Source organism: Amblyomma americanum, chromosome 1 (genome assembly GCF_052857255.1).
Source record: "Amblyomma americanum isolate KBUSLIRL-KWMA chromosome 1, ASM5285725v1, whole genome shotgun sequence".
In the NCBI taxonomy this organism is placed as follows: Eukaryota; Metazoa; Arthropoda; class Arachnida; order Ixodida; family Ixodidae; genus Amblyomma; species Amblyomma americanum.
In genome coordinates this window covers 281,470,879-281,490,825 of record NC_135497.1, presented here as the reverse complement: position 1 = coordinate 281,490,825, position 19,947 = coordinate 281,470,879, and the positions used below count along the sequence as shown (strand labels likewise).

Below are 19,947 nucleotides of genomic sequence, written 5' to 3'. Positions count from 1 at the left end.
TTTGTGCCTTGTACTGTTGGTGTGGTGTATAAGATTCCGCTCAGCTGTGGGTCTGTGTGCATAGGCCAGACAGGGCGCTGTCTCAATGACAGGCTCAAAGAGCATGCCAATTCTCTGGGCGCAAGTGGCGGCTCGAACCCTGTCTTTGCATTGCCACAAATGCGAACACTATACTGACAGGAATAAGAAGAAGAAACAGCAGTGCCGTCCTTTCCTCCGTTCCACTGTTGTTATCGGGCGAGCTTGCGATAGGATGGCCCGGGAAATTGTAGAGGCCCTTAAAATTAGCACCACGGAAGGCTGCGTGAATAAGGTTTCGGTGGCCCTTCTCAAAAAAGAACTCGCCTTTCTCCGCAATAGGTAACCTGCTTTTGTTGTTCAAAATCCGATCAGTTCTGAAAAGATTCTGCATGTGCCTATTCTTGATGCAATTTTTACTGTATCTATGAGCGTGCTCTTTTCTTCCCACACGGATGTTCTGAATTCTGTGCGCTTGCGCCCTCTCTGCTTCCTAAGGCGTGTAGCATTTCTGAAAATACAGTTGCAAGTTTGCGCTCGTGTGTGTGTGTGTGCGTGTTTCTCCCTCCCGTCTTGTGTTATTCTGCGCAAAGTTGTTATGTCTCTCCCTTATGGCGCGCTTGAGCTGTCCGCCGATTAGAGAGACAGATACTGGGCCATTTCCTTTCCACAAAAATCAATTCCCCAAATTACTTCTCTTAGCGCGCGGTTCGGGTGTCCAACGATATATGAGACAGATACTGCGCCATTTCCTTTCCCCCAAAACCAATTATTATTATTATTAAATTACCCTTGCCCCAAAAACTGACACTGGTGCTGGGTATAACACTCTAGTTTTATCTGGAGTGCTTTAAAATTTATCTTGATGCATCATGTCGAGGGACGTTACATACATTCCTTTGTTTTTCTTTTCGCACTGCGCGCTCTCGCAGACATAGATGACTAAACCCCTGATCACACCGTCCGCGAAGCCAAGGCGTGACGTCACCATCGGGTCGTACCTGCCGCACGAGAAGGAGCCCTACTTCACCACCATGAAGATTCCCGTCGACAGACTCAACAAACCCGATGGAATCGCAAGGTTAGAGCAGTTTCGGCTACTAATCAAAACACCAGTCCCCAGCTCCCAGATCTTTCATGTGGTGAGCGCTCTCTCTTAAACGGCCGAGCGCACCTGCGGCAAGTGCTACCATGCTGCAACTTACTGTAGGTATGACTCGTTGGTAACTGTACACCGAGGAGTGGCACCAGGGGTGCCTCACGTCTTGTCTGCTTTGATGTCTCTTTGTTTTTACCTTAAGAAGAAATCATGTAAACGGAAAGTCCGAACCGAAGACAAGTGATGTTTTGAATAAGCGCGAGAAAATAGCTCATCAGAACATGCAGCTCCAAACTTTATTGTGCGCACCGCTCTTGAAGACGCTTTATGCGGTGCACAGTGCACAAAAGTTACGGGGTTCGTGAGGAAACACGTGAATGGTGCGTGTTAATCGCTTTGAAGAAGAAGCCCCCTTCGACCCTTGGACTCCGGAGTCGCGGGCTGCTAGAGCAGCAGCAGGCTCGAAGTATCCGCAGTTGACGTTGGCAGCTAAAGAAGATACCCGGAATGTGAACCCGGTTCACTCGTGTGTTTCCGCGCGCCTGCAGAAAGAGCAAGAGACGGCGAACCAGGTGGTGTCCGGCAGCAACTCGCCGTGCTTCGACCTGCCGGCATCGGTAGCTGTCAGCGGAGGCAGCGGCGGTCGCAGCACACCGGGCGCTGACGGCCCTAAGATTGTGCACAACGTGTACAACTCGCCCATCCACCTCTACTCGACCCATAACGTCGCCGACACGCTGGCCGCGCAGGCAGGCGTCAAGCTCGGCCAGGGCAACCTCCTACCGTAAGTGCGCGTCTTAGCGGTGGGAAACGCGACCGTCACATTGATAAATATATACTGGGTCAAAGACGTTTCTCTTCGTCGCGACTTATAAAGAATGCACTGAGGTCGAAGCAAACGACGTGTTCACCTCACCCAATCAGGTGAGAGAAACCTTAGTTCGTGCTGATCATTTCCAACGCCGCATTAAAGATGCGAAATAGGTCATGTCAAGATAGATTTTTGCTGCCTACTCGAGGCCGGTCGTCCTCCATGTACATACAATGTCTAGACGGTGTCTTCTTAGGCGCTGCGCAGTGACATATCGACATATGCGTGCGTTTGGATGTGCTGTTGTATGTTAGGGAAAGAGAGAGTGTATCTGGAGGAAGAGCAATGCTGGCACTATGAGGAAGGCCCCAGGGAAAAGGAGTCAGGATAAGGACCACTTTATGCTTGAGAGCACCCCACCGCTCCCTGTTAACATAGGCAGTCTCCTAGCTACTTCCCCGGAGTCTATAGCGTTACCCCTCTCGCATCCGTTGCTTCTGTCTTGACCAATGAAAGCGCTGATGCCGCTGAAGACTCCGTTTAGCCGGGATCATAAATCATTTGCTGTTCATAAATTAGCGGCGCTTAATTTCCACCTTGCACTTATCGACAGGCCACGCGAAAAAAATGAGAACAGATATTTATTTTAGAGCTGCACAGAACTTTAGTTTCAAGGTGACGTGCTTTGTAATGTCTCGGTTATTTACTGGAGACGTATATTAAAGAGAGATGCTCGCATTAGGAAGCCTTCATTTCCAAGCCGGAGATTATGAGATCGATATTGATTGGAAATCAGAACGCTCCGCGTCATATTAGTTGCATGAGATATAAAATATATTGAACTTTTGTAATCCTTTTTTTTCAGTGCTTTTGCTATTCAGAGTGATGCGTTTATGCAGTTTGTAGAAATACTGCATTATGCCTGGCTTTTGATGTGCTGCATTGGGCGTGCGTATTAGACGGTTGCGTAGAGAGAGAGATATACACTCCCTGTAGAATAAAGACGAACATGCAAGCTACTGAAGCCAACTGAAACGGTTGCTCCCATTACAAAACTAGCCAAACTGTTTTAACTCAGTACGAAGTGAAGATGTAAAAAGGCAACGGTTGCATTAAAAAATGCTTCAAGTGATTCTAGAATTGAATACACAACGGAAGGCTACGCGGCCGCTGCAGAAGTACAGTTGCAAGACCACTAGTAATAAAACAGACTAAGAGCTAACCATGAACTTGGAGTCTATCCTTTTCCAGCCCTAAATTTTCAGGTCGATGTTTCGTCGCGCGTGACCATGCGAAGTGAGAGCTTCCAAAAGTATAAATCGCTAGAAATTCAAACAACGCAAATAAAGCTCGCCAAACTTCATACGAGGTAACACTTGAAACAACTGGAAAGACTGCGACAACTTTAGGGGTGAAATTTTGTCTGTAACATTAACCAAGATTGCGCGAAAGAAGTTTAGCTGACCCTTCACTCGAATATAACTTCCGGTGCAGAAAGTACAGTGACAACACAGCATGGTAGGCAACTTCCGGCCTCACAATCAAACTTGTGTGCGAGAGGAATTACCGTGTGGGGAAAGCGACAGCATATACGCAACGAACACGTACGCAGGTCAGCCAGTCTGGAACAGACATTTATGACAAGGTTCCGTCGAAAGCGCCGTTTTTAGTTTTCCGTTTACCGAAGACGATGGATTGGCTTAAAGTTCCTAGGTCACAGGATCTGCTTTTGAGCTGTACATTCAAGTAACTGTGGCGCGTATAAAGCTAACAAGGCCAGCAGGGATACAGATGAGGCTTTTTTTCGCCCTATATGAGATTCTTAGGTTCGGGGCTACCGTAAAAGCCCTATTGCAAGGTTCAGAAGCAGATCCTGTGGCTTGGGAACTTTAGATCAAGCCTGTACATCTAGAGTACGCACATGCGGTCTTGAAAAATGCCACCTGATTGATGGGACCACTTCCTGTAGCAACCTAACAGCGTAAAACTTCACGCCTAGAACTTAAACCTCAGCCGAAACGGCCGGAAAAAATTATTTCATAATCCATCAAATAGGCTGTTTCAGTTGGCACCGTTTGCGACCTGCCGAAAATTAATCACTGTAGGTAGTTTGTGGTAGAGAACGGCTGCCTTCTGTCCCTCTCTGTGCGTTCCTATGCCTGCATATTGCGTGTTGTCTGAGCAGCTCCAAGTTCCCGCGTCGTGTAGCAAGAACGCTGCGCCGACGTCAAACGTGCGCACACTGTTGTAAATGGCGCGGCGAACATTTTGGGTCCGCAAAAGACGAAGGCAACGAGCAGATCCAGTAGCGTAAGGCTCCCTACCACGTGTCAATATTCAGGGCAGCAGCATAGTCGTATTCAGGGGTAAACTCTACATGGAACGTAAAGTTTCATACATTAGCAGCGAGGCCATGCTCGGCATGCTTCGTAGCAGTACCTATACTGTGGACACCCGTTGCGAGAAATGCGAGATTTACAGTGCAGCCGAAACTCCAGTCATTAGAGTAACTACAAACGTTTGTGATCAACTGAAGTTAGGTTCGGATGGGCAGGCATATCTACACACGCAGCGGCCACAGGTTAGGTATATAATTTTCACCCACAGTTCACTAAATCTCTCCAATGAATGTAGTTGGGGATTCAGATAAAGCAAAGACAGGTCCGTTGTTTTCGACGGGTAGCACACACTTCCAAAAATGAAATGAAAGAAAAACACGCGCGAAGAAAATGAATACATGCAGCCTAGATGCGTCGCAGTCGTTTTAAAGCGATTTTTACTGTGCATCAATCCGATGATCTTTGCAGCTAGCTAAAGGAGAATTTTGGCATCTTGAACTTTCACCGAAATAACTGTAGAAAAGTTGATGCACTGTGACTAGAAGTTCTAGGTATAGGCTCAGTCAGATAAACACAAAGGAAGCACATATGCACTCTTTCCAACTCTACAAGATTCACTGGAAGTTCAGATTTATAACAAGTTTGCACGACCTTCCGTGTCCACCGGCTAGCGCAGTTTTTCTTTGCATTTTGTTATTTTCTTTTTTTGCGCCAGTCGGTCACAAGTGTGCACTGTTAAACTGTCTCAGGTCTGTTCGTTTCCAACAAACAGGCAAACTAGCCTTGCCACTATTCTGAAGGAAGGAAGCGATATTAACTGCAAGCACAATGGTCAGGTCAGTACTCGCTCCCAGCGCAGTATCGCCTGCAATCATTCATCATGCTTGCACTTAATACGTACACTTTTGTGCAAGTCTCCGCATGTCCATTGACACCCATACGCGTCATGTTTGCCTGCTCTTAAAGGAAACATGAAACACTCTCTCAAGCTTCGAAGATTTGTCGGATGACAGTCGCCCCACCGTAAGTCTTGCACGACGCTCTTCACGCCGTTCCCTCACGAAGCAAATACCACTCAGACATTTTCACACCAGAAAAGGTTCCCAGAAAGCTTACGGGCACAAAACCCGCGCAAACAATTTCACTTAACTAATCTACCAATTCAAACTATTTATGTACACAGCTCCCGCTGTACCAAAATCAATACAGTAATGTTAAGTTGAATTAGTACGCGGAAAAGATACTGCTTATCTATTTGCTATGAATTTCCGCCGACAATACTGCTTGAGTATCATGCCTGGAACACTTAATTTTTTAATTCTTTTAAGCTTGGCTAGTGATACGTGGGGCACCCTGTTATAAAAGCGCCTTCGTTGAGTAAAACCGCAGTTGAAAGTCAGGCATTGCTTTTCATTCCGCGCATCGTATTCTACTCGTTTTTCAGGCTGAGAAGGGCACAAGCGCGCGCCTTACAGGATTGTACAGGTTACTAGGCCATTTATTTTGGCATTATACGAGTTTGTGTGGGCCACGCCTACTGTTTGCATTAGAGCGTTCTCAGGCAGTTCTCAACATGCGTTATGTACAGTGCCGTCGTCACTGTGTGCGTCCAATGCGTCCAAGCTATAGCTTCTGGCGGGGAAAAAAATACTAAACCATGCTGACCATTTAGAGAGGTAAAGTGGTCAGCAGCTGAGCAAGGAGCTGATCTTTTGAGACGCAAGTCCCGCACTCTACGGTGTTTAGTTCCGGAGTATGATTCGAAGCGGCTCAGTTACCATCAACCAGCGAGGTGCTGGCAGAGGGGGGTGGGGAGCGGCAAAAGCTCTGGAGCGTTTTCGTCTCGTTTTTTATTCACAAATTTGTCAAAGCATTTACTGCACGTTTTCTTGAGCCTCCTCTTCTTTTATGCCAAATATCGCAGCCATGCGGCGTTTTATTTCAGCGGTAAAGTTGAGCTTTTCTTTACGTGATCTCGGTTAAGGCGATTTATTTGAGCGACCCAGCGTTAGTGGCGCCACGCAATACCCGCACGTAGATGATCACTTTGCGCTCGCTACGAGAGAAGGTTCCAGTTTTTATTTCGCCCGTTCCAGGCACTTCGTTAACGGTAAAAAAACTACCTTTTCATCCCCGTCTTTGGCATTGTTGCCCCTAAAAGAGTATAACCAACTCACCTTTTTAGCTATAGTATATACAGAGAGGAAGGTCCAGGAAACATATCATTAGGAACTAAAAATGTCGTAATATTCGCCGGAGTTGTTCTTTATTCCTGCTAGCTCGACAGCCCGCGTACATCTATCACAGCTAAACCACCAACACACGAGCAGATGCGCACCGCGCGCCTGAGGCGTCTGCGGTACTGATATATGTCGGAAAACGGCGTTTTGCACCCGTCACCGCCAGCAGATGCTAAGACGGCACGGGGTGCACGTGCTATTGGGCGGGACTACACGGCACAGTTCGCACACACCGTGACGCTCTTCCGCTGTACATGGTAGCGAAAGAAGAAGACTGCTTTACAGGCAGCTATTTTTCCCTCTCTCGTGTTTCGGAGTACAAATGCCAGTGTCAAGCTCGCGGCTGCTCGCGCCACCAGCCGTACGCGATGTCCTGCGGACTGAAAGATGCGTGAACGGACACTGACGCATTAGTCCCCCGTATTTTCACTTTCAGCACTTGCGAGGTGTGTATAATACATGAAGGCATTATAGAAGGCCCACTTCAATCTTCGGGAGCGATGTGTTTGTGCCCCCACATAAAAAAAGAAAGTAAACGCGCGAGCAGCTATCGATAGCAACTAACTCGAAACAGTACTGCCGTACTCTTTCGACCACGACTGACTCGCGACGCTTCGCAACGTGAGCGCCGAGCTGTTCCGCCGCGCGCGTATTACCGTAGACACGCGGAGGGGAGTGGTAACGCGTGTGGGCGTGTGCATGAAGACGTCGCTAAGCGCAATCTTCGCCGCAGACGTTGGCGCAAAGACGATAGCTGTCTGTGCAAGAAAAGCACAGACTTGAACGTAATGGGTCAGCTAGAATGCCACAGTAGAATCACAGTCGCACGGTAAGGAAATAGCGCTCGTGCGCATGCTCCGTACTTATCACGTCCAGTACGAATGATGAAACAACAATCCAAGCAGACCTCCAAGCTGCCGAATGTAACTGCGCTCTAGTCCTTACACGACGAGACGGAAATAGACATTCACCGCTGACTATATATGTCCAGGCAACGCGCAATCTATGTTTTGCCGCATGAGCCACATCTATAGTTCGCAGCCGCGGTTAACTGAACATCTTTGCATGTTTGTGCAGCTTGACGGTGTCGCCGCTATTGCTGTTACTGTAGTGGAATATGTATACGCGCTGTGTTACGCGCTTCCTGCGTCACAGATCTCATGTATACGCTGCACTTGGTGACACTGTATACAGTACAAGTCACCGATGCAAGGTCAGCGGCAGCTAAGGAGTAATAAGGCTGCCTTGAAAAAAGAAATGCGAGGAGTGACTTTTTCAAGACAATTATTTCCAGTATGCAAATAATTGAGTGCAGACTAGTGGGAAAAGTCTAGAACAGGCTGGATGAACAGATTGTTTGCCTCACTGTCACAGAGTGCAGCCGCACGCTTACCAGCCTGAACATCGATATATACCCCGGGCTCAAATTCATAGCAGGGCCCCTTGAACACCAAATTCAGAACTCAGCGATGTGACGAGGTTTCTTCCACTAGCTCTGACGTTGAGACAAGACCACCAGGGGAAAACAACTGACCAAGCAAATTCCACTTGCAGCAGTCTTACTTGCAGGGCGGTTGCCAGCAAGCTACCGTGAGGTATGCTTTAAAGCGTCTGGTGTTTATATGTACATATACTGAGACAAAACAGAGAACGACTACGCGCATGAGAGGTCCCCTGTTTTCTTGAGAAAGACATTGAGCCCTGGGTATGCAGCTAAAGTTGGTCACCGAGACCATTCGGCAAATATATACTATATCAGTTCAAAACTGTCAAAAGCGAATTAAGCAGTTATTTGAGAAGGAAAAAAAGCAGTGCCTTACAAACCCCTTTGCAGAGTGTGAAGAACAAGTTCGCATCAAAGGTAGCTTCGAAAGCCGGTCGCAAACTCGATTTTCCGTTAATATATGACAATTGGCAATTAACGGGATCTTTTAAGTCGGCCTCTTCGCAAGATTTTTCCAAACACAAGCTTTTGTTTCTAAGAGGTAACAAAACGCACCAGTAAAACTGAGCTGGGCCTCGCGTCACCTTACGATGAGGGGTGGTCATGAGGAGAGGAAAGGAGCGGTAAATGTCGCGCGAAGCGCAAAAACAGCGCACGTTTGGCACTCGAGATCGGTCGTACTTAGCACTGCAAAGAGTGCGGAGAGGCACGTGTCCTTGCATTCTTTCAGTAGCCTCTTCCAGGATTCGCGGACGTGCGTGCGAATTTTTCCTTTCGATCACTGAGGGCAAGTTACAGGAAAATGGGGGTGGAAGAACAGCAGCTGGCGACCGTCCACAGTTTACGAAGATCAAGCTGGTGTCTCGTCCTTTCGGTCTCGAAGAATGAAAGCCAGAGTGCCATCAGGCAATGAAATCTCATGGCCGGAAAAAATCCTTTGTGGAGAAGCCAACAGCCTGCAAATGGTCCGTTCCTAAACTTCGCCGTATCAATGAACTGGCGATTTATGCTGCTGGCATTACTAGCCAGACCTTTGGCGGGAAATATATATACATATATAGCAGACAAAGCAAATGAAAATAAGGCGCTCGTTTGACAAACATATGAAGGAAGATATATATATATATATATATATATATATATATATATATATATATATATATATATATATTATTTATTTATTTATTAGTTACCTGCATCGCCCCGCAGGGCATTACAGCAGGGGGGGTACAGACTTCATTTATAGGTATAAAGCAATTATTGCAGTGCATGGAAAAATGCTTCGTTAGATGTAATACATACAATGCTCGATGGCAAACTGTTCCAGTCTCGAACAGTTCTAACAAAAAAAGAATAACGCAAGACGTCACCCTTGCAAGAAAATTCTCTGACCTTCAAGCAGTGGTCCAGTCGCTTTGATATATAATGAGGTGCCTGGATATATTGTTCGCGGTTTATGCCAGTGTTTGAATAATAAATCTCATGGAAAAATTTCAATGTTATGTACCTTCTACGGTCCTTCAACTCTTGCCAGTTAAGTTTTCGTTTGCTTTCCGTCATACTAACTTGCCAATTATAATTACCAAGAACAAATCTAACTGCCCTATTCTGAATTTTCTCTAATTTTCCTACACACTCAGATGTGTGTGGGTCCCAGCAAACACATCCATATTCAAGTATGGAGCGTACATAACTGAAATACAGCTGTGTTTTTAAGTTACTTGGTAAATGGCTAAAATTCCGCCGTAGAAAACCCAAACGTGACGCTGCCTTATTCGCAATATAATTAATGTGCATATTCCATCGTAAGTCCGATGTAAAAAAGACGCCTAGATATTTAAATGCCTTGCTTATGTTGAGAGTAAGGTCATTAATTTTATACCTGTACGGATGATTAGCACGTTTTCTTGTGAAGGTGACGTGAACAGTTTTGTTTATATTTAAGGACATGTCCCAACGTACACACCAGTCTGCCACAGTATCTAAATCAGTTTGCAGGATTTGTGAATCAGAAGTGGAATTTACTACTCTGTAAACAACACAATCATCGGCAAACATCCTGAATGAAGACTGTATGCCAACTGAAATATCAATAATATACAGCAAAAACAAAAGTGGTCCCAATACTGAGCCTTGGGGAACTCCCGACGTAACTGGTGCATACTGTGAAGAAATACCGTTCAGAACAACAGCCTGCCTTCGTAACGACAGATATTCTGCAATCCACGCAATTACTTTACAATTCAGGTTATATGCTTTCAATTTGGAGAGAAGAAGACTGGGCGCGACAACATCAAATGCCTTGCGGAAATCCAAGAAAACGCAGTACACAATTTGTTGCTTATCGATTGCCGATGCCAAATCATGAACGAACTCCACCAGCTGCGTACTGCAGGAAAATCCACGCCTGAAACCATGTTGACTAGTGCATAAGAGATTGTGTTTGATCAGATGGGCCATAACGCAACTATATATTACATGCTCCATAATTTTACAGGTTATGCTGGTTAAGGAAACGGGTCTGTAGTTCTGAATGGAGTTTCGCATACCACTCTTATGAATGGGCACGACACGCGCTACCTTCCAATCAGCAGGCAAGTCGGTTTCATTAGGAGACTTCTGGAACAGCCGGGTGAAATACAGACATAATGTATCCGCACAATTCCTTAAAATTGCGGCAGGAATGTCATCAGGGCCACAAGCCTTAGCCTGATTCAAATCCTTCAATAATTTACGCACACCGTTAACACAAAAAGTAACTTCCGGCATGCAATCTATTTCAAGAGGTAATGCAAAACAGACAGAACGTGAACTAGGTGGCAAAAACACAGATGAAAAATAACAGCTAAACATTTCAACTTTAGCCTCATCATCATAGATGATTAACTCATCATTTTTCAGAGCAGGTACTGAGCTGTCATCTTTACCATTACGCTTCACATATCTCCAAAATTCTTTGGTATCTCTGACAAGTTTCTCTCCTAAATTCGAAAAATACAAGTCTTTAGCGATGTGAGACTTCATTACTATTTAATTTTTATGATACATATTTTTACGTTCCTATATGTTTTAATATTCCTATTGTCTTCTCCTTAGAAACGGTGTGCGCATGTGTGCGCAGTAACCACCGTGACGTAGTTTTCTGCGCATGCTACCGCCCCCGTACTGCCCCTTGTCCATTTTACATCGATCTTCATGATGTATTAAATAATATCATCGTCAGATTCCCAAATTCACCTATATTCCTGCTGGGTGATTTTAATTACCCTTAAATAAGTTGGTCCGCCCCCGTTCCGTTTGCCTCAGACCAGTCATCTGAAACCACAGCGTTTCTAAACGTGTGCGCTGATTTCAACTTCTCGCAAATCATAACGCACCCAACCCTAACCACCCCGACTAGTTCCAGTATCCTAGACTTATTTTTGGCTACTTCCCCCGATGTTGTTCATTCACTCACTTTTATACCGGGTCTCAGCGACCACAGTATTATTCTTTTCTCATCTGCAGGAACCGTGAGTCGCCCCACGCCAGCACCAAACTTCATAAGAAATTACAAGAAAGCAGACTTTGCTACGATAGAGAACTCGGAACATTTTTGGATGAATACCTACCGAATTTTTTTGCACGTAGTCTCGAGGAAAACTGGTCTTTGTTAAAAAGAAAGTCATTTCGTTAACAGACAAATACATACCCCAACGTATCATATCGGGTAAGCAGCGATCCCTGTGGTTCAACATTTCCTTAAAACGGCTACTAAATAAAGAGAATAGATTGTTTCGCAAGGCAAAATTTATCAGTAGGCACGATGACTCGGCTGTCTATCAGATAGCTAACTCTCTATACAGGAGTGCTATGAAGAGCGATAAACAACAATTTTTTCAAGAGGCTTTGCCTCCTTTACTGATTACAGACTCTTAAAAATTCTGGAACATTATTAGAGGCTCAAAATTCAACATGACAACTTTATCCAATGAAAATGGTGTTATTCCCAGTGAAAAATGTTGCGATGCGCTTAATGAAGTATTTTCAAATATCTTTTTGCGACAGGTGACCAGTGTGCGTGGGATAGACGAGACGCGGAAAACGCTAAGGCGCCCGTGTACTGTGCGATGTCAGTGCACGTTAAAGATCCCCAGGTGGTCGAAATTATTCCGGAGCCCTCCACTACGGACCTATTTGTTCCTCTCTTCTTTCACTCCCTCCTTTATCCCTTTCCTTACGGCGCGGTTCAGGTGTCCAACGATATATGAGACAGATACTGCGCCATTTCCTTTCCACCAAAAACCAATTATTATTAATATTTTGCGACTGCAGTCTGTTCCCTGTCTGTTATTGATGACATGAATTTTCCTCCAATGGGCCCTTTACATATTGACTTTGTCGGTGTGCAAAACTTAATTAAGGACTTAAAACAGTCTTCGTCCTCGGGTGAAGGTGGTAATAATTCGAAGTTGTTGAAGAGTATCGATGTATACTCATCCATAATCCTCTCTAACCTGTTTACTCAATCTTTTAATTCTTCTGTGTTACCAAACAATTGGAAGGTGGGCAAGGTGGTACCGTTATTCAAGCCCGGTGACGCGCTTTCACGCACTAACTACAGGCCAATTTCCTTAACTGGCGTTCCATGCAAAATCTTTGAACATATAATCTATTCCAATCGGGTTAATTTTCTTGAAAATAACTCATTCTTTACGCCACATGAGCATGTGTTTCGCAAATCGTTTTCATGTGAGACAAAGCTCATATCTTTCATTGATGACCTTCTTGCTGCCATAGACTCTGGATCCTACATCGACTGCATATTTCTAGATTTCTCCAAAGCGTTTGACCTTGTTAACCATCAATTACTTTGTTTGAAGCTTAGCAGGCTTGACATTGATCCCAGCCTTTTATCATGGATCGAAAATTTTCTTGTCAGCAGAACACAGTTTGTTCATGCCAAGAACTCTGATTCAACTCCTTCTCCAGTTTACTCCGGCGCACCCAGGGTTCTGTGCTGGGACCATTACTTTTCCTTATCTACATTAATGACTTGCCTGACCATATTAACTATTCTATTAGATTGTTCGCAGATGACTGTATAATTTACAGAACGATTTATTCTATCTCTGTCTTCGCCCAACTTCAGTCCGACATTAACAGCATATCCGGCTGGTGTAACACCTGGGACATGCTCCCTAACCCTAATAAGCGCAAAGCAATGCGAATTTCCCGGAACCCGCCTCCTGTTTCCACTGACCTTTTTACTACCAGAACGATGACCTTTCCCTAGAACACGTAACGTCTTACAAATACCTTGGTGTTTACATAACCAACGATCTGTCCTGGCAAACACATACTAAATTCATTTGCAGCAATGCCAATCGCATGATTGGATATTTAAGGCAAAATTTTACTATGGCACCGTCCGCTCTGAAACTTCTACTCTATAAATCACTCGCACGCCAAAACGTGGAATATGCAGGCTCGGTGTGGGATCCTGGTCTCGAATGTAACACTCAACCGTTCGTGTCTGTGCAAAATAGCTGTGCAAGATTCATACTTCACAACTATTCTCGTTTATGTAGTGTATCAAACATGAAAGCCACTTTGAACCTTCCATTTCTTTCCTTACGAAGAAAAGTGTCCCGCTTATCTCTCTTTCACAAAATTTATCATCACAATCGCCATCTTGAAGAAGCTCTTCTCTCTGAACCTGAATACATTTCACCCCGTAGAGACCACAATCATAATGTTGGCATCCCGTTTTGTCGCGTGAACGCGTATTTCCACTCATTTATTCCTAAAACAAGCATTGAAGTAAACCACCTGTCCACCTCAATCGCCAAAATTACCGACTCTGTTTTGTTCAAATATGCTCTCAAAGAATAGGCTTACTCCCAGTAACTTGCATTTTACCGCGTTATTTTTGTTGTTTCAATTTTTTGTCTGTGTATTGCCGCAATTCCGGTGTTATAATTACACACATACAGATATTTTTCATAAATTCCACACCCTTTTGTAATGCTTCCAGGGGCCTTGGAGGCATTGAAATGAATAAATATGCATAATCTCGACAGGAAAATTCTTCCCACCTCCGTACTCTTGGTGACCATCAAATCATTAGCCCAGTCCCTAAAGGCTACTTAGTAGGAATGAGTAGAAGCAGTGCTTGCTGTGTGGTACAGGCCCGTTTTATGCTTACAACCACCCGTGCTTCGTGTGGGCGTCGAGCACACTCGAAACCGAACTGTGCTCAGTGCTCGCAAAGCGGCGCTGGAATAAAGATGTACAAGATGGTGACCCACGCTTCGGACTCATTTAGCGCAGGCACCACGGCCAATGCGCCAAGAACGTCGCGATCGTCCGTTTGTCTGCGACTGTCGGCACCCTCTGCCGATATCGGAGCGGCGCTCACAAAGCACGCGCGGTCGTAAGCACGACACGGGTCCTGCGTACCTGCCTGCCATGCCAGCCGTGCCACTGGATGTCCCGAGCAACTAACCAGTCGTGAAGTGTTTTTATCGACCTGTCCTTCCTGGGCGGCAAACACCACTAGATGAGGGAGCGCCAGCCCTCAGCAGCAGCAGCACTCACGGCGCAGCGTGGGCAGCGCGGGTAGCGGCGTTTGAATGGCCCGGCCTGGCACCAAACTGGCCAGCGCAGCCATCACCTTGTCGCCCACCTAACAGATGATCCACGGCGAGGAGTGGCGCGACATTCGCAAAAGCGACCTCCAGGAACACCGGCCCGTCCAAAACCAGCTGTATGCCGTGCAGCCAGACTGCGACAACGCCATTAACGCGTTTGGAGCCCCGAAAGGACGCATCCAGAAGCCTGACAGCTTCAAGACTGTCATGTCCACTGTAATGACACCAAAGCTGATCTAGAGACACTGCTCACGAATGCAGAAGTAAGCACCCGAGGCAAACTCGTGCTTGTGGGGCTGCAAGAAATGCAAGGTGCAGAACGCAGCCTTTTAAATGCGTTTAGTCCAAAAACGCATCGCCTGAATGAGGCGCGTGTTTACAAACGCGAGTTTGCCTATAGAATTTCTTCGTTGCTAATGACGCATCTATATCTCTGTAACCGTCCAAAGATGGCAGGTCCTCAAGGATACATGTTTTTGATCCGACATCCCTTTGCAGCCACACATTGGTGCTAACGTCACTTCCTGAAGAAGGAAGGCTGTCGACATGAATGATGTGCAGGTCTAATCTGCCAATAGAGGTAGCACATGTCATTCATTTCATGACATGACATGAAATGAATGACATGAAGGTAATGGATAAGACTAGTGCCTTTGCAACTACAGGCTTATCCATTACCTTCTTCAACATAGCAAAACTTCCTGATTGATATCTGTCTGTCTATTAAAGAACAAGACTAATAGTGCAACTCATTATTTACACATATCAAAATTCACTCCACAGTTCCAGTGCTTTTCTTTTTGACATCAAAATGTTCTCAACATGCAGCTTTGCGAGATATTGTGCCATGAAAGGCAATTTTTTTCTGTGCACAAATGAATAAAAATGAATAAACGACATTATTCTGGACACCCTGAATCCGCATAAAGCATAACATGACAAGAGGAGTGCCATGAAAAGTGCCTCAACATTTTCCAGGACTGATCATTGTTTTTGAACATCAGAATAAGAAAAAAATTGGCAGACAAAAAGGCGCGGCAATGGCCAGAACTTCTGACTTGCCATCTGCGTCACAAGTTTAACACACAAGTATAAAGCTTTTCTTAATACATATATCCATGAACCCCGTCTGGGGAGAAAAAAATTGTGAAACGCCAAATGCAGGCATTGTGATGCTCTGTGCGGCCAAAAAATGGAACTCCTGTGCTTTGGGACGCACAGCACGTCTTGTGGCCCACAGCGTGTGACCCGCAGCACGTAGAATCATAACAGCAGAGCCCGAAGATACAGTTTGTGTAAAAAAATGGAGGTTTGAACCTTGACAGGTGAATAACCACCTATTTGCTGTATTGCAACCATCACTTTTACCTCGCTCCCAAACAGTTGCGTTGTTGGTGACTGCGGATGTATTAGAGCTTTCCTGCTTTGAAAGAAGTGCCATATGAAGAGTTCAGTGCTTTTCTCTTGCTCTGGTTGTCTGATAGCTGGGTAGATTACAAGGAGATGCCCTTTTCACTTCTTTACATTTTTTTAGTTAAATGCTGTCCCTTCTGGTGAGGCTTAGGCACTGTATTGCAATGTGTCGTTGCAGTAAGGCACATCAGTGGAGATGTAAATTTTTTAAATATATTTACGTCTTTTGTTTTGCTTGTTGAGAGAAAAAGCATTGCTGTTGAGAGAAATGCATTGCTGAAAAAAAGCAAGGGTGATATCAATGCTGCTGAGGATATACATGCTGCTTTACTGAAATGAAATATAAAAATATGTATTTGCTATGGAACTGTTCAGTCGCAGCTTAAATACACTGAGCAACAGAATGTTCAGCTGGATGCAGGTTTATTTGTCTCTGTACAGTAATTTATTGAAATAAATCTCCTATAAACCTACAACGTCCCACTGTTGTGCAGTTGCAAAAAGTCAATAGTGCCTTTGCAACTACAGGCTTATCCATTACCTTCTTCAACATAGCAAAACTTCCTGATTGATATCTGTCTGTCTCTTAAAGAATGAGACTAATAGTGTAACTCATTATTTACACATATCAAAATTCACTCCACAGTTCCAGTGCTTTTCTTTTTGAATATACCAGCCATACACACTCATGAAATGATGCAGTTTTGTTTCCCATTTTTATTAAGAAAATTGTGGAGGAAATAAATTTCTCTCAGCTGTGTACTGCACTCGAGTCTAGGCGGACAGTTTTTATAAGAATACAGGGAATGAAACACTTGGGTAAGCTTAGATTCGAGAATGCATAAATAAACCACAAACCACAACAACTCATCAAAACTGGAAATCAGCATGCAAGCAGCATCACCACAAGCCTCCACCACAAGGTAGCGCTGTAGCCATTACTATTCTTAGCCGAAGCCAACAGAAGCACAAGAGACTGGCTGCCATTCTGACCAAGTTTACCATTCGCATGATGTCGAGATTGGGGAGCGTGAGCCCATTCAGCAATTGTCCAAGTTTTCTACTGACCAAGCACCAACATAATGATGCTAAGCAGGTAAGCAGGAGGTGTCATTACAGTGCTGTCTTTCAACAAACCGGACGACACTTCGCCGAGAATGAAAACAATGTTTGTCATTGAAAGCGTCAGAGTGACCAGCTTTATGCATGCACTGACCAAAGAAGGGCCTTCACGTCCTCAAATTTTTTTTTCAGCCGGCTTACACTCGAGAACGTTTTCTTTTTCCCTCGGGCCTTTTACTTTAGGGTGTAGGCTTAGAATCAGGGCCAGCCTAGATTTGAGTAGATATCGTGCATACATTTGCCATTTTCTGTACTACATGACGCGATTCAAAGTATTTTCCTTTAAGCTACATTTCACTTTAGAGAAAAGAGACAACAAAATCTAGTGATTATCGAAGTTGTTACAGTGTAGCAAATGCCTTGTTAGCGAAAAACTGCTTCACAGAATGTGTTGCATTCCACGTCTGGTTTAGCTTTTGAAATTAAAGATAGCCTAGGACAATGACTGTGTTCACACTTTCAAGTTTTTCCCCCAATCTGTCATGCCACCCAGACACATCCTTGATAAAGGCAGTCTTCCCTACTTTAAGCCTCAAAACGAATTTGAAAAGGTTCTGCTGGCAGTATATTCAATTTCACTAAAAATTAAAAATACGGCACATTGGTTAACTTCCAATCTCAGCATGTGCCACTGGTTAACTTCCAATCTCAGCATCTGTGTGGCACACAACAGAAAGTCCAATACCTTCACATGAAGGTTGCCAGTCAACTCACGACCAAGAGTGCTGATGTTTTTCAGGAAGGCTCAGACACATTCAATGTCATCACTCCATGCTCAGTTCTCCCTGCTTCACCTCAGAGCTATAAACATAGTCTTCATATATAATAGACAAACTTGCAAGCTTCTTAGACTTCGTTTTTCAATATAAAACAGGCTTTCTTCAACTTCTGACAACATATTGACCTAAATGCTGGCAAATATTCGTTATGGCAAATATTCGTGCCACATTAAATTTTTTGTAACATTCACATAAAGTAGAAGGAAATGATTTTGGGACTGGAGAGCTGTGCAGGAAGTTGTTCTCATTTTTCAAGTGAGGCGAAATGAAATCATAGAAATTCAAACTCTCATGGAAATTAAGTCTAACAAACCATTTTTGCATGGCACACAAACCACAGGTTACTCTCAAGGTTAGGTTGCACAAAACATAAATACCCACGAAAGCAGAAGTGGTACCTTCGCCACCGTAGCTCAGTTCGTAGAGCACTGGACGAGACATTCGAAGTGATGGGTTTTTATCCCACTGGTGGCATATAGCTGTTTTTTTCTTCTGCTTGCTAATCAGTTATCTTTCAGCAATAAAATAATAATGCTATTAATATCCCATTGATTAATCCCGCAAATATACATAAAAGAAAAATAGACATTTCCTTGTGCTGCTTGGTTTTTAGTGGCTGTTGGCTTCCTTTACATATGTTTAGCAACTCTGTATAGTCACACAGCACCAGCATACTTACTACATGCACTGGATATACTCTGTTAGATTTATATACTTCAGTTATGGGACTGTAATGCTTGAGCTATTTGCACTCGACCGTTGAGCACACTTATTCATCTCGACTACAGTGGATGGTGCAAGCGAAGAAGAAAGTTTAGCAGGTCAAGCTGCTGACAATTTTTTTACAAAAACAACAATATGCAGATGTGTTGCATTCGCAGCACTGCTCCGTCAGAAAGGTCCGAATGAAACTGTTGAAAAACTTAATTCGAGCCAATGATTATTAATTTGCAGCCACATTTCCTATTGTAACTAGCTGTATCCCATTTGAGTCCTTTTGGAGCCACTTGGAAAACCATTTGTTGTATAGAAAGTCTATTCGGTCTAAGCAATGGTAATCACAATTCCAATTTCAACCGGTTGTGTGCCATTTGGAACCAGTTGGAAACCTAATTTATTTTTCCTCTGGGATGGTACAAAGGGGCACAAGCGTTGCTTTGTTCTGCCATGGTGAATTCGTATTTTCTTAATAACCTGACACAAAGGATGCACAAGCATTATTTCGACCTACAGACAGTCAGTATTGCAATACTAGTGCTTATTATTACTTTTTAGTTATTTATCAGTACCATAATTCAGCCTCAGTTTTGGACATAATGTCATAGAGAAGGAATAAGCTCATAAAAGGCAAAATAGAAAAGGAATCAAAGTATTAAACACCAGTTAAAAGCAGTAAATTAGCCAGATGAAGAAATAAAAATGGATAAAATCGTGGATATTCATGTGGAAGCAATTAATAAACAAATCAATGGTGCCAATATATTGAATGACATAAGTGATAAACAGCATGATCCGTCTCCTCCCTGCTCAGTGCATGCTGACATGCCCTGCTGAACCCTGTTCCACCCACATCACTTGAAAATGCTCAATGAGGAGGCTCACCCATATTCCCCACTCTGCATCAGCGGAGTAGAGATGGCTAACAATGCGTGGTGAGGTGTTGCCCTAATCGGTTGTGAGCAGCAATTTTAAAAACTATTTGTAAATTATAGGGTTCATGCAGAACTTTTACAGTTCGACTTGAATAATCACAAAGACCACCTCTATAAATTTGCTGCTTTATAATATGCTGTGTCCTGCATCGAACAGCGTGAACATAGACAGGCACAAGAGACGAGGAAACAGACGAACACAGCACTGACTAAACGTTCTAGCTCAATGCAGAATATGGCCATCAAAACCATTTCAGCGTTCCTTTAACTACATCAGGTTGGACAGTTTATTCTGTAACCACTCGGGGAAAAAAACAAGCGCCTGAATGCATCATTATTACGCCTACATTCATTTAAATGCTAAAATGTTTCTGCATAATGCGTGAAAATTAAAACAA

The 19,947-nt window shown here is 44.2% G+C and overlaps 1 pseudogene; it reads left to right on the top strand.

Annotated features, from left to right (window-relative positions):
* The first annotated feature begins 956 nt into the window (after nucleotides 1–956).
* Nucleotides 957–14,823, top strand: LOC144118398 (uncharacterized; annotated as a pseudogene).
* The last annotated feature ends 5,124 nt before the right edge of the window (nucleotides 14,824–19,947 follow it).